Source organism: Paroedura picta, chromosome 5, assembly GCF_049243985.1.
Source record: "Paroedura picta isolate Pp20150507F chromosome 5, Ppicta_v3.0, whole genome shotgun sequence".
NCBI lineage: Eukaryota > Metazoa > Chordata > Lepidosauria > Squamata > Gekkonidae > Paroedura > Paroedura picta.
Window position 1 is genome coordinate 60,957,917 of NC_135373.1, and position 13,068 is coordinate 60,970,984.

Consider the following 13,068-nt stretch of genomic DNA (forward strand, 5'->3'; position numbering starts at 1 on the left):
GCTGAACATAAGGTTATTTTCATTTTGAAGACAGTATCTTTTACTGAGATTCCTCTCCCGCACCACCTTACTGGGGATCTGGATTCTAGAATGATGGTTTAATTAGTTATTTGTTTTATAATATATCTTGTAATGAAATGTTAGTGTTTTTATGGAGAAAAAATATTTAGATGTATGTGTGGGATGAGATAATGCTGCATGTTTTTAAAAAAAACAATATTAAGCAGACTTTTAAAATGATACTTTTCACAACAATGACTGAATTATAAAAGTGGATATGCAGATGCCTCAACACCCATCTTTGAGAACATTAAAAGAAGTGCAGATTGCTGACTCTAGGAATATGAAGAACTTCTAGGGTGTCTTGGGCAAAGTATCTCCCAGTTAGCCAGTGTAGGGTTTTTGATGGTTTAATTTGACACATGTCAGTCCTTGAAGCATATTTTTAGCTATACAGCTCTCTCTATAAGCTAATTCTAGTAACATATTTCATTGGCATAACCTTGCAGAGTGAAGCATTTAGTTCTATGACAATTATTTTCCTTTTGTTTACAAATGAATGGAATGCCTTGTCTAATGTCTTCCAAGAACTAATTAATTTTATGGTTCTTAATAAAAAGAAATTTAGCATCATGAGATGCATTTTTCTTGCCTCATTACTTAAGGTGATATTTTTTCCTAAGGGGAAGGCACTGTAAGGAATATATTTTTCTTAAAAAGCATTTAAACACGATTCAATATGTTTTTAACTGCCTTTTATTAATAGTTTTGATGATTGATTTGATATTTACACTTCCCTAATGAGTCGTGTTAGTTTACCAAAGGATAGATTCAATCTCAGCTGTTACATTTTTGAAAACAAGAGAGGAACGTCCTACCAATCAGGATACCTTCCTAGTAATAGGTGCATATTTTCCTACCCATGTGGTTACATGCTGGTTGAATGTAATTTCTTGTAGGCATGATGTACATATTGCAGCTTGGTCCATTTGTTAATTTGAGGATTCTGATATATTTTCAACATTCATAAGCAGTGTTGAGCTTTAGATTCTAGTGCAGCACCACACAATTAAATAGATTTTGGAGAGAATTCCATGTCATACATTTTCCCAGCATTAAGTACATCATTTTTGCCTTCATAGATGATTGTGTACTAGTATTGCTATTTTAACTTAATATAAAACACTTCTTTTGCAGTATAAACATTCTGTGCTCATTTGGGTTAGTGGTAAATTAATTTGCATCTTTTCATTTATCCAGTGCTATCTCATTTTAAATGTAAGAAACTGATAGAATTAATCTCCAGGTATTCAGTAACTGCACTGAACATAAATCAGTGGAATGAAAGTAGAAGATAACCATTTTTATTGTGACAATATATTAGGGCCTAATACTCTTGTAGCGTTAGAATGCTGGTTCCCAATTTGTTAATAAAATTATTAATTTTCACATAAAACTGAGGATGAAACATTTTTGTCTCATGCTCGGCGGTGTTTCATTCCTGGTATTTAATTCACATTACAATTTACTTTTAAAAATCTCTCCTAGGACAGAGCATTTATATCACCATTGTATTTACTGAGTGACTTAGAGTTTGGTCTACTTGGCCAAACTGACTTGCCAGAACTGTCACAAGATGTGCTCCCCACTTCAAGCAATGCTTACTCCAGTACCCTTTAGCAAAGTATCTATCTGACTTCTGGTTTAGTCTGCAGATGTAGTTCTCAGATACTTACTCTGGAGTTATCTCATTATGTTATGCCAAGTAGTTTCTGGCCTCTTCTTCATAATATATATATATATATATATAATATGATATGATATGATATAATATGATTTATATATATATATATATATATATATATATATATATATATATATATATATATATATATATATATAATTATATATATTATGAATAATTATATATATATATATATTAATTGTCACTAATCCATTAACTAAACTTGATAATCTATCAGTATTCCTCAGCAGTCTCCTCAATAAAATGTTATGTTTGCAGAATAAATATGTATCTTGTGAGAATTTTTGTAGTCATAAATAGCAGCTATTGTATGTTTCTGACTTAATTATGGAAAAGATACAATAAAGTCAGTAGTTACTCTCTTAAGAATGTCACTCCGATTTTCAGGGTTTTACGATTCTCCAGAATAACTTTTGCATGTGATAAACTTTCTGGGTAGGCTTTCCATGCACAGTAGTCCAATTTATAATATATTGTTGTTGTGGAGTGATCTGTTCTTAATACAAAATACACAATAAAATCACACCAATCCCATTATTACAATATTGTATTTCTCACAGGTGGTAAAGAAATGGAAAGTACTTGTTCTGAGATGAGCGGGAACAAACTGTCGACATGCTTATTTTTCATTAATATGTTTTCTTTTGTCCAAGAAGTGAAGAAAGGATGACAGAGTGTGCCATTTCCCTCCACTTGGGGCTTTGTGTGGAAATGCAGGTCATCCTGTGGCTAATCCATTCCCCCATGTCCAATATATCTTTCAGCATTTCAAAAAGACGAATAGACCTGTGAACCACAAAAAGGCTATTGTGATCTATAATTGCAGTCCCATGCCTGTCTGATGTGCTAAACAAAGCAGTTTAGCATATTCCAGTTGCTTTCTGTCAGTCTGAAGAGGTGTTAAAACTTAAAAAAATATAGCAGTTGCTTTAGAAAATTAAAAAGAGACATAATATATTAATTGGCTCTTCCAAATTCAAGATGGTTTAATCTCCATTGTGACACTCTAGTATTTACATAGTTCTACTTTCTGTTGGAGATAGAGGTGAAAAGTCTGTTTTTTTGTGTGCTGTTAATTTCCTGCCCCCCTCCTTTGTACTTATTCAATAGTACAAATTTACTGATGAAAATGTGGCAGAATATACATTTTGAATATGTGTAAGGTTTTTAAATAACTTAATTAGCAAGGGAGAAAGAACTTCTGTATACAAAGCATATTGTGCAACCCACTCCATTCTTTATCTTGTGATTTTGTATACTTTTGCAATATCTAGTTTTTAATTAAGATTTTGAGTTTTCATTGCATTCTTCCATACCCTTTAATAATTATGTGGAAGAACAGTCCACCCTCCCTCTATTCATAAGGATTTTGAATACTGTGTTGGTGACTGATTATGTAGAACTGGGACAATTCTAAGAAAAGATGACAGTATTCAAAAAGCTTAACCAAAGCTACAGGAAATGAAGAATTGTAGCCAAATCTCTTATTAGCAGGTTATGATTAGACTGAAAGTATGTAAAGTATATTTTAGTTGATCATTGTCCTTGTTGGCAATAAATGAGGCTGCCTCTTCAGACTGGTTTTATATCTCTTGTCCTTTTTAAAGATTTGGTTCACTTCAGTGGCCGTTTTGGTAAACTCTGTGTTTTGATTTCAGTAGCCCAGCAATCCTAAGCTTACCCGTTTCCCATTTTCCTGTTGCACATAAGCTGGAGTGTGAATGGACTATGCCAGTAGTTGTGCCACTGAAACCTTGCAAATTATTATGTGGCCCCAAAGTGCAGTCATATTGGACAACCATTGCAAGCAATATACTGGTTGTTCTCAAGATGTATTAACTGTAATTATAGCTAAAGAACTTGTTAGCAATTAAAATGGTAGAAACAAGCCTTTGAATGAATGCTAATTGCCCTCTGGTGAATGGCATGTGGCGTCTTAACAATAAGCTGTTGCAATGTGCAGAAGAATGTAGTTCTCTCCATCAAGAAACCATTTAAACTATTATCTTTATTTTATTTATATTTATAATTTGATTTATATCCCACCTGACAGTTTCTCCTGAAAGTGTCGTCTCGAGGCGGTTTATAGAATAATCTCATTGTGATTCCTGCACAACTTTCAGTGGACTTCCAGTAGGGGAGAATACTAGGGGGTCTTAGTCAATTATATTAGCTCATTGGTCCCAACCAAAAGCTTGGTGGAAAAGCTCTATTTTGTAAGCCCTGTGGAACTGTGCTAGCTCCCGCAGGACCCTAATATCCTTTGGGAGCTCATGCCACCAAGTGGGGGCCAGGCCAGATGTGCTTCCTTGGGCCCAGGGATCACTAACACTGGAATTAGTTGAGCGTAGTGTTCTCTGGACATAGGCCGAGAGGTGGTTCCTCAGTTATATTGGGCCCAGACTGTGTCTGGCCTTCAAGGTAGTTACCAAGACCTTAAGCCTGATCCAGGATTCAATCGATAGCCAGTGAACCTGTTGGAGAGCTAGTTGTAGCTTTTGCTTGTACCCTACCACAGCATAAAATGTTGTGCCAAGAGGGTTGCAGTTTACTGATATGTGCAGGAAATGGAGTAGGGTGCTATACAGTCCAATGAATGTTTAGAAAACCATTGTGTGACATGTTATACAGACCCAGATTGCTCTTGCTTCAGTTCAAGCTGCTTATTTTTGGTTGGTACTTGTTGAAAGAATCCTTTTTTGTTATCAGTGAGTTATTCCAGAAGGAGAAATTGATAACAAGATTGTGTGAAATGTGCATTAGCTCCTTTCTTCCATAAATATCCTGTAATTTAACTGATGTCTGTACCTAATTGAAAGAATTAGATGCATAAATGACGGACAGGTCTTGACATACGTGGTATATATGCCAGCTACTTAACCATGTGTGAGTTACCCAAGTCTTCAAAATGTGTCAGAGCAGAAGGTGCCAGTCTTTGGTGCTTCCAGTTTTAGCCTACCCACATGGTTTTAGATTATAGCATTTGTGGATGTTGTTTAATAGAATTAATAATAATTAATAACTTTCATTATGAATATGTTTTTTAGAAGCTGCTCTGAATCCCTGTTAGGAAGGAAAAATAAGATATAAATGAACACACAAACTGCCCTATACTGAAAGACATTCTGAATGTATACTGAAAATATGCTAAATAAGTAAATATCTCATTTATTAATCTACCTCGAGTCTCAGTGACAAAGTCAGGCTATAAATGACACACACACACACACACACACACACACACACACATATATATATTCCAGTTATTCTAGCTCTCTCTTCTTGAACTTGCATGTCCAGGTCATTTTGCTTTCTGGAAAGGGTTGACTTCAACATCTAATCGGCTAAACTTAAAAAAACACATTCACAAAATATCTCCTTGAGTTACAACTTTTGTAATGGGTATTTGCTGCATAAGAAGACCTGACCATAACTCACTGAAAAACTAATTCTGAGTCTCTCCCCTCCGTAGGGTTTTTTTCCTTTTTGTAGAGTATCTGCTTTGTATGCAGAAGGTCCCAGATTAAATCTTCAGCATACCTAATTAAAATAATTAGTAATCAGGTGATATGGACTACCTCAAAAACCCTGGGGAACTACTGCCACTCAGAGTGGAAAATACTCACCTTCATAAATACAATTGCAAACCGTCATTGAAGGCAATTGAAACTGCATTATTTAGCATGTGTGAAAGTGCCTTAAGTGATTGACCATTGGTCCATCTACCAGTATTGTCTTCTCTGACATTTCTCCAAAGCCTTAGGGTTGGGCTCTTTTCTGATTGATGTTCTCTTAGCCGTAGATGGTGTGGATTCTGCATTAAAAACTGGAGGTTTACCACACAACAGTCTCTCCTCCATTTTTCAGCCTTACTAAATATGATCTTCTGTTGCTTGTAGGATGGGAACCAAGTTGCCATAATATATTGTTTTTATGTTACTATCAACTGAGAATTCTTCTCATTTACCTACAGAATACTTATTTGAAGTGATGAAAGTGGTAAGTAGGAGTCTCCAGAAACCATTTCAGCTATGATGAACCTGACATTGGGCCACATGGCTGTAGCTTGCATATTGGTACCCTTCATCTCTGTGTCAGTAAGCAATGTCTCCCTAAGCCTCTCATTCCTGTATCAATGATAGGGATCAGGTGCATATATGAGCCTTCACTTGACTATTTAGGGTGCTAGGATATAGCTGCAGAGAACTTATTTGGGCTAAAAATAAGAAGAAAAATAAGAAAATATGAGAGCCTGAGTTTCCAAACACTTTTAGTGGGAGACTTTCTTTCTATACAGGCCAGGCATGAAAAAAGGGCCTCATGCTCATCCTATGCTTAGAGTAGGGTTATAACAGGTTGGTGTCTGCCCTGCTCTCATTGCTGGCATTCAGACAAGCCTACAAAGCCCCCGCCCCTTCCATATAATTTTACTGGAACTCAACTATGCCCATTTTACTCATGCTCCAATATGTGGGTCTTTTGCTGTACAACCAAGTGATGTCCTTTAATTCATGTTTTTAAGGTATCTATAAAGATGTTGTGTACTTTGTGTGCTATAAAGAGTTGTGTGCTTCGATGTCTGAAGTGGCTGTTCCAGGCCAAAGCAGCCAGCACCACGGCACGGGAGGGGAAGCACCGGTGGTGGCATGCAAAAGAGCACCTGCACGCAGGCCTGCATGCACCCCCCCCCCCCAGCTTCGGCCTGAAATGGCTGTTTTGGGCGCCGAAGTGCACAACCCTAGAAAAGAGGCCAATGCAAACCAATCTGCATATCCTCAGTTTTTAATCATACATAGTTGTATTCACCCAATCGGCGATTCGGACTGCTAGGGGGAGCTAGAGGGCCAATTAAGACCGTTTCTGGCTCAGAAACGTCCGAATCGGCCCCGATTCGGGTGTTTCCGAACCTGAATCGCCCATCCCTAGTGGAAAGGGATTGCAAGGAATACTTGTTCTATCAAGGGTTGGATTGTCTGCTCTGACTGACAACAGCTATGCTGGGTCAGAAAGACTCAGGAATGCCATCACATCGACCATTTATGCACTGGGAACGTCACTGCCCCAGCTCTTGTACAGGAGCACAAAGAGGCGGTTGAGGTGCACCAGGCCAAATGCTCCCCCGTGTGGGTGCAGGAAGAGTTGGGGCAACTTGCTATGGCTAAAACTCCAGCCTGCAGCCTGGCATGAAACCTCCAGTGCATAAACGGTCATCAACAGTATCCTTTTAGCTGGAGATATCAGGACTCAAACCTCTTTTGTGCAAAGCAGATGCTCCGTCACTGAGCCATGAACTTTTCCTTTCATGGTGGGGCATGCAAGTGGATTATTCAGAAAGTTAAAAAAAAACCACTTACAATCACTTAGAGTTCTCTTCTGCACCGGGTGTTCTGCAATTCAAGATCTTATCGAGTTCTTGTGAATAGCAGAGCTATCTTTGCAGAATTCTAGCTGTGTCAAACAACTCTATCTTCTGGAGCTGAGCTGGTGATTTGCACTATGCCCCCACATGTTCAGGTGTTTATGAAACTTCTAGGCAGTGTTCTAAGGGCTCCTATGACAACATGCCTGATGGTAGCTTTCCTATCCCAGATCTGTTTCTAGATCTTGATATTTTATTTTTCTTTCCTATTCTGTATTGGGATTGTAGTGTCAATGATCTAAACTCTGGTTCTCATTTTTCCCACTACAATTGTGATGTTAAGGGTGCTATGCTCCCGGCGTTTATCTGTTTGTAATTGGAAGTTCCCAAAAATCTTGGTTTATCATCATTCTCCATGATCTTGTCTGGTTTGTGCTCCCATGAATTACTGGCTGATGGTAAGCCATACTTCCTACCAAGATATCAGTGCAACATAACTGGACCTCCATTGTGACATTCTTTGTACACAGTTTGAGCAATTTTACTGCCGCCACTGACCATCTGGTTGGCTGTTTCATTCTTTATTTTTTCATGTTATTATTTTCATCATAATTATATTATTTTATTGAATCAGCAGTCTCTGGATGAAATACGTTTTAGAATTAAATTCACTGTACATGTCTAATGCAGTTACTATCAGAAAATGTTGCTCTGCAGTTTGAAAAAAGGTAAGGAGCAGTACGGATTTGTCTTGCTGGTTTCTATATTTTCTGTCCCCAATGAAGTTAGAATAAATTTTCCCCCAGAAAACTTTACCTGCTAGAGGATTTGAGGGGAGGAAGGAAGTAGGTAATAAAAACTGACTAGTAAGTTAAGGCACTATTTATGGGTGCTTCATAATACACCTATTTATATTTTTTGTACAGATGGTCATTTCCAGAGAGAGACCATTTATGCACTGGAGGTTTCATGCCAGGCTGCAGGCTAGAGTTTTAGTCATAGCAGGTAGCCCCATCTCTTCCTGCATCCACATGGGGGAGCATTTGGCCTGGTGTACCTCATCCGCCCCCAATTTGTGCTCCTGCACAGAAGCTGGGGCAGTGAAGTTCCCAGTGCATAAATGGTCAGAGAGAGAGACCCCATCTAGCATCATGAAAGCTACTGCAGTAAAATTCCTTCTGATGCTTTCAGGGCAGTAAGAGATACTGTAGACTTTCTTTGTGCCAAAGATGGACTTCCAGAAGCCATAGTCCCCAAGATAGTTTGTTTTGGGGAAATAATTACTTTCAGTGCTGTGTTCTCCCATTTTCTTCCTAATATACATTTTCAGCATGTTTGACTTCTACCATGCTTTCTTTTGGCAGAAAACCATCAGAATAGATGGTCTAGTAAGTTTCATCACTTATAGCAACCTGTAGGGGAAGTAGCTACATGAGAAAACAGGGAAATCACCCTTCTCTTTCCCCCTGTCTAAAGACTATGCTTTACTTTCAGAAAACTCACTGTAGGATACATAGGCACACATTTCATTTCTGTGTTGCTATTTACCTAATTGAAATATGAAGTTATATATTTAGGCTGGCTCCTCACTAGCTATTTTATGTAGAATTGTCATAGTTCACTTATTCCCCCCCCAATCTAGATTCAATTAAAGTCAACCTCCTCCCTTCCAGCATTTTCTGTGGATTCTGTGTTTCTCCAGGCCTGATTAGACTTAAAATGTAATGATAGGGCCAGGCTGTCCCATGTGATCACTCAGTCTGCTGTTGGGACTTCCTAGATCTTCTGTCTCTTTAAAAGTCTTCTCCTTGTAGCCTAATTAGTTGCTTCCTGTTGTCTGCCAGCTGTTAGCACTCACATATATACAAATACCAGCTCTTGTTGGAAAAGGAGCTTTAGAATCATCTCAGCTTCCCCCCCCCCCCCCCAAAAAAAGCTAAGTCACTAGCTTCCTGGTGTTTGAAAAAACAAACAGGTTATTACTGTACTAATATGGTTATAAATTAATGATAATTTAAAAATGAAAAAGGAGTGGTGGTTTTGGGTCACATTTCAAAGTACCCTAGCCTTCTCCTCAAAACCTAATTAACAACTTGCGCTTTTCCAGATGCAGGAAGAGAACAGGAAGTAACTAGGCAATACACCTCTCACAGAGGCCTGAAAAACCAGGCAATGATGCTGTATATACTGGACAAGATCTGAACACTGCCATCAGTTTTGAATCCCAAGAAGCATATGGTATGGTTAAAACGGGTATCAGAATTCCTTGTACATCACTAGTGTGATCCTCGGCATGCTAAGGAGTTGTTCCTTTTATGTTAATTGCTCAGGGACTGACTGATATATTGCGTGGAACATTCAGTTGACTTCAGCTCAGCTTATTTATTTAGCAACAGACCTGTGAACAAAGGAAGTTGGGAATGAAGATCTAATCTAATTGACCCAGGAGGTCCCTTCCAACTCTATGATTCTGTGATTCTGTTTTTAACATTTAAAAGAGTGCATGGGAGAACAAAGTTCATTGTATCCATTTAGGATATCTCTCTCCATTTTCCAAATTAGTTTTTAGGCTTTGATACAGAAAATGAACTAGGTCCAAGATAGATAAGTAGGCAGGTTGGCAGAGCAGGATATACTGAGAAGTTTGTAAAGAATTCAGCTTTACTCATCTATGGCTAATTATGCACAGTGTCAGCCACACCCAGCTGCCACCGGTTTCTGGTGGAGCAACATGCTCCACTGCTTCCCTTGTTCCCATGGGGGACCTTTTACTGTAGTAGACCCTGTCTGCCCCTGATTACTGCATCCCCACAGATGCAGCTAGGATGGAAAGGCTCCACCACATGGAGGTGCGGTGTTCCCCCCCCCCCCCCGTTCTTTGCATGAAGGTAGGATTGTGTTAGCACACAAAAGCCATATTCAACATTGTTGAGCCAACTGGGAATTTTTTGTCCCTGCCAGGACACTGTAGGCAGGAAAGGAGCCAGGCCTGGAATGGGCCTGGCCTGGCATGGGTGCTGATGGTGCCCGTGGAAGGAAAAGGAAGCTGAAAAAATTAGCATTTCTTTGCCACAGGGCATTGGAGGACTAAAACAGGCCAGGGCTGGGAGGGGGGCTGAGCCTGTGGCGACATCAGGTGTAAGTGAGGATTAGCCTTGCTGCTTTACTGTGAGTACTGGTGGGGACATTTTTGGATATGCACAATTGGTCTATGTATGCCTTTTCACCCCTCACCATTTTTAAAGAAATCTGGGAGAAAGAAATATAACATAAAATCCTGTCACTGACAATCTTTGGTTCTTAGGCGAGGTAAAGAAAAAATTCTTGTGTCTGTGTATATGCACCATTATTAGTTACAATGTTTATATCTCCTCCTCTTAAGACTCAAGATAGCTTTCAGATGCAACACTAGGTTGATGTAGAACAACAAAATCAATACCAATAATCCCAGCAACATTTTGAGATGTATTTTACTGCGTTACTAGGGCCTCATAATTGAAGATGGCCAGTGCCAGAAAATGGCACATCCTCTTTTATCGTTTCTTGTATTGTGCAAGGGGGAGGAGGATTCATGGATCTCATGTAGGAGATTCGTGTGCTCCTATGAATTATATGTCTTTCTTGATAATAACATGTCTATCCTTCTTTCCATACTAACTAGTTTATAGGAAAAACAAAGAACTTTTTCAAGTAACGGGGTCATATTTTAACATAGTTTTATGAGATGCAGCCCTGTGACTACCACGAATTTCATGTTGGAACCAATGTGCTCTTGACTGTTTCTCGGCTTTGAGATTTCTCAAAAGCTTCCTGCTCTCCTTTAATGTAAAAGTAGCATGTAAAGTCACCTTAGCTTTCCATCTCTTGGAGAAGGAGAAACATGGTGATGCATAAAGCTGCTAATATAAAAACTTCAGCTATTTATTGATGTTATTTGCAAAGCACATTTGCTGGGCATGTTATACTTCCTCTATGAAGTATTCATGGTGAATTGGTAATCTAAAACATTTGACCAATGCCCCTGTATTGTATTTCATTCTTTAAAAGGTTGCTGCCAACCTGGCCCAGATGAATTCTTTTTCATCCCTTTTTAAAAGATTTGTTTTTCTGAGACTTTTAAAAATTTGTAGTAAGATTATATATTGTATGTTCCTGGTTCCAGTCTTTGCATTTAATTATCCACAGCTAATTATCCACAAACATTGTCTGTTTTCCTCCTACAGGTTTACAATATAAGAAAGATGCAACAGCGCATCCCATGCTTGTCTTTTTCACAAGAGCTCAAGATAATACTCTGCACTATTTAATTGTTTCATTTCTTTTCCGTATGAAGCCAAATGTGGTCCTGACTCTTAATGCATCATAGTTTCCATTTAATTTTATTATTGTTGTTGCTGATAATGATACACATTTTTATTGGCGTTGGTTGCCTTATGAACTATGTTATTCCAAGATTTGAGAGACAATAAAGGCTGACTGATCATAACTCACATAAATTGTAATGCCTAAGAACTATGTATATTTAATAATTTGAATGTGATGTGTAAAATAATGAAGAAATCAGTACTCAGTACAGTTACATTAACCAGTCATTTGAACAATGAATTTTGTTTCACGATTGGATGAGGTTTGTAAGCTGCTTCTCCAGTACTTCCAGAGATGATGAAAGTCAAATTAGAAATGTATCATCTCTCGAAGATTAATTTCAATACTATTACTTACTAACATTGTGCCTAAGGTGTCTGTTATGTCACCTCCATGCACATGTAATGTCCATTAACTGTAATGGGAGTTACAATCATGAATACATTTTTAAGAAGCTAGCTAGACCCCTTGGCAAATTAAGTTATCTAATATTATACAGGCTCCCAAAAGCATATTTAGCTACTTGGACAGCAGTGTATACATTTTGTTTCCTCTGGAGTTATTAACCCAGATTACCATGTGTTAATGGTCCAACAAAACTTACACTGCATATACTGTAATGCATATACTGTATAGTTTTTGTAAATGGTGTTGAAAGTGAAGAACTAGATTTTGATTTTTTTTACCCAGGGACATAATTTGGGCAAACAATCATTTCTTACTATCAAATATTCTGTAGTCTTAAAGTTGAAGATAACATAAATATATTTATTTTATACCATACACTCATCAGCATAGTTCTTGAGGCAGTAAACATAACTAGCAAGTTCATTTAAAAGCTTTTGAGTTACCATATTTTCTCTTTGAAGATTGAGGGAGGAATTATAAAAGTGTTGATGGCTATTTAATTTTTACAGGTCTGATTCTGATGACCAAACTCTTGGTTTAGTACATTGTTCTTAACATGTGAATGCTTGTGTATGTGCGTGTGCATACACAAACATACAATGTACTTTTCCTTCCTGTAGGGAGCCCAATGTGAAATGAGCTAGGCAGCTACTTAATTGGGATTTGGTTGCCAGCATCTAATAGTGATTTACAAGCAACAAGAATTATAGATGTATTTCATTCATTGAGATATCCTTGAACCAAGGAAATGTGGAATATACATACTTTAGCAAATACATGCATGTGTATTGCATCTGAGTAAAGGTTGATGGAAAATAAATGTTGGGAATAGAGTAATAACATTACCACAGCAAGTAGGCACTAGTATCTCAAGTTCCCTGAGGCAGTGGTCCCCAACCCGCGGGCTTCTCGCTTCGGGAGGGGAGGGAAGAGAAGCTTGCCGAGCCGCAAGCTAATCGGCCGATTTAGCGATTTGCTCGCGGCCCGGAGGGGCCAGGAAGGGGAGCCGCGGCCGCCAGCATGGCGGCGGCGCAAACGCGCCTGTGTGGACTGCCGCGCATGCGCGTTTGCGGCAGTCCGCGCATGCGCATTTGCACTGGGGCTGCCGCGTGTGCGTGGGCCCCCGGGCCGCCCTCTCCCCGGACTCTGGAGCAGCAGTCCGCAGCGAGTG

The 13,068-nt window shown here is 38.7% G+C and overlaps 1 protein-coding gene across 5 annotated transcripts in view; it reads left to right on the forward strand.

Annotated features, from left to right (window-relative positions):
* TAFA5 (TAFA chemokine like family member 5) overlaps positions 1-13,068 on the forward strand; it is a 373,750-nt gene that overhangs the window by 112,220 nt on the left and 248,462 nt on the right. The window lies entirely within an intron of this gene.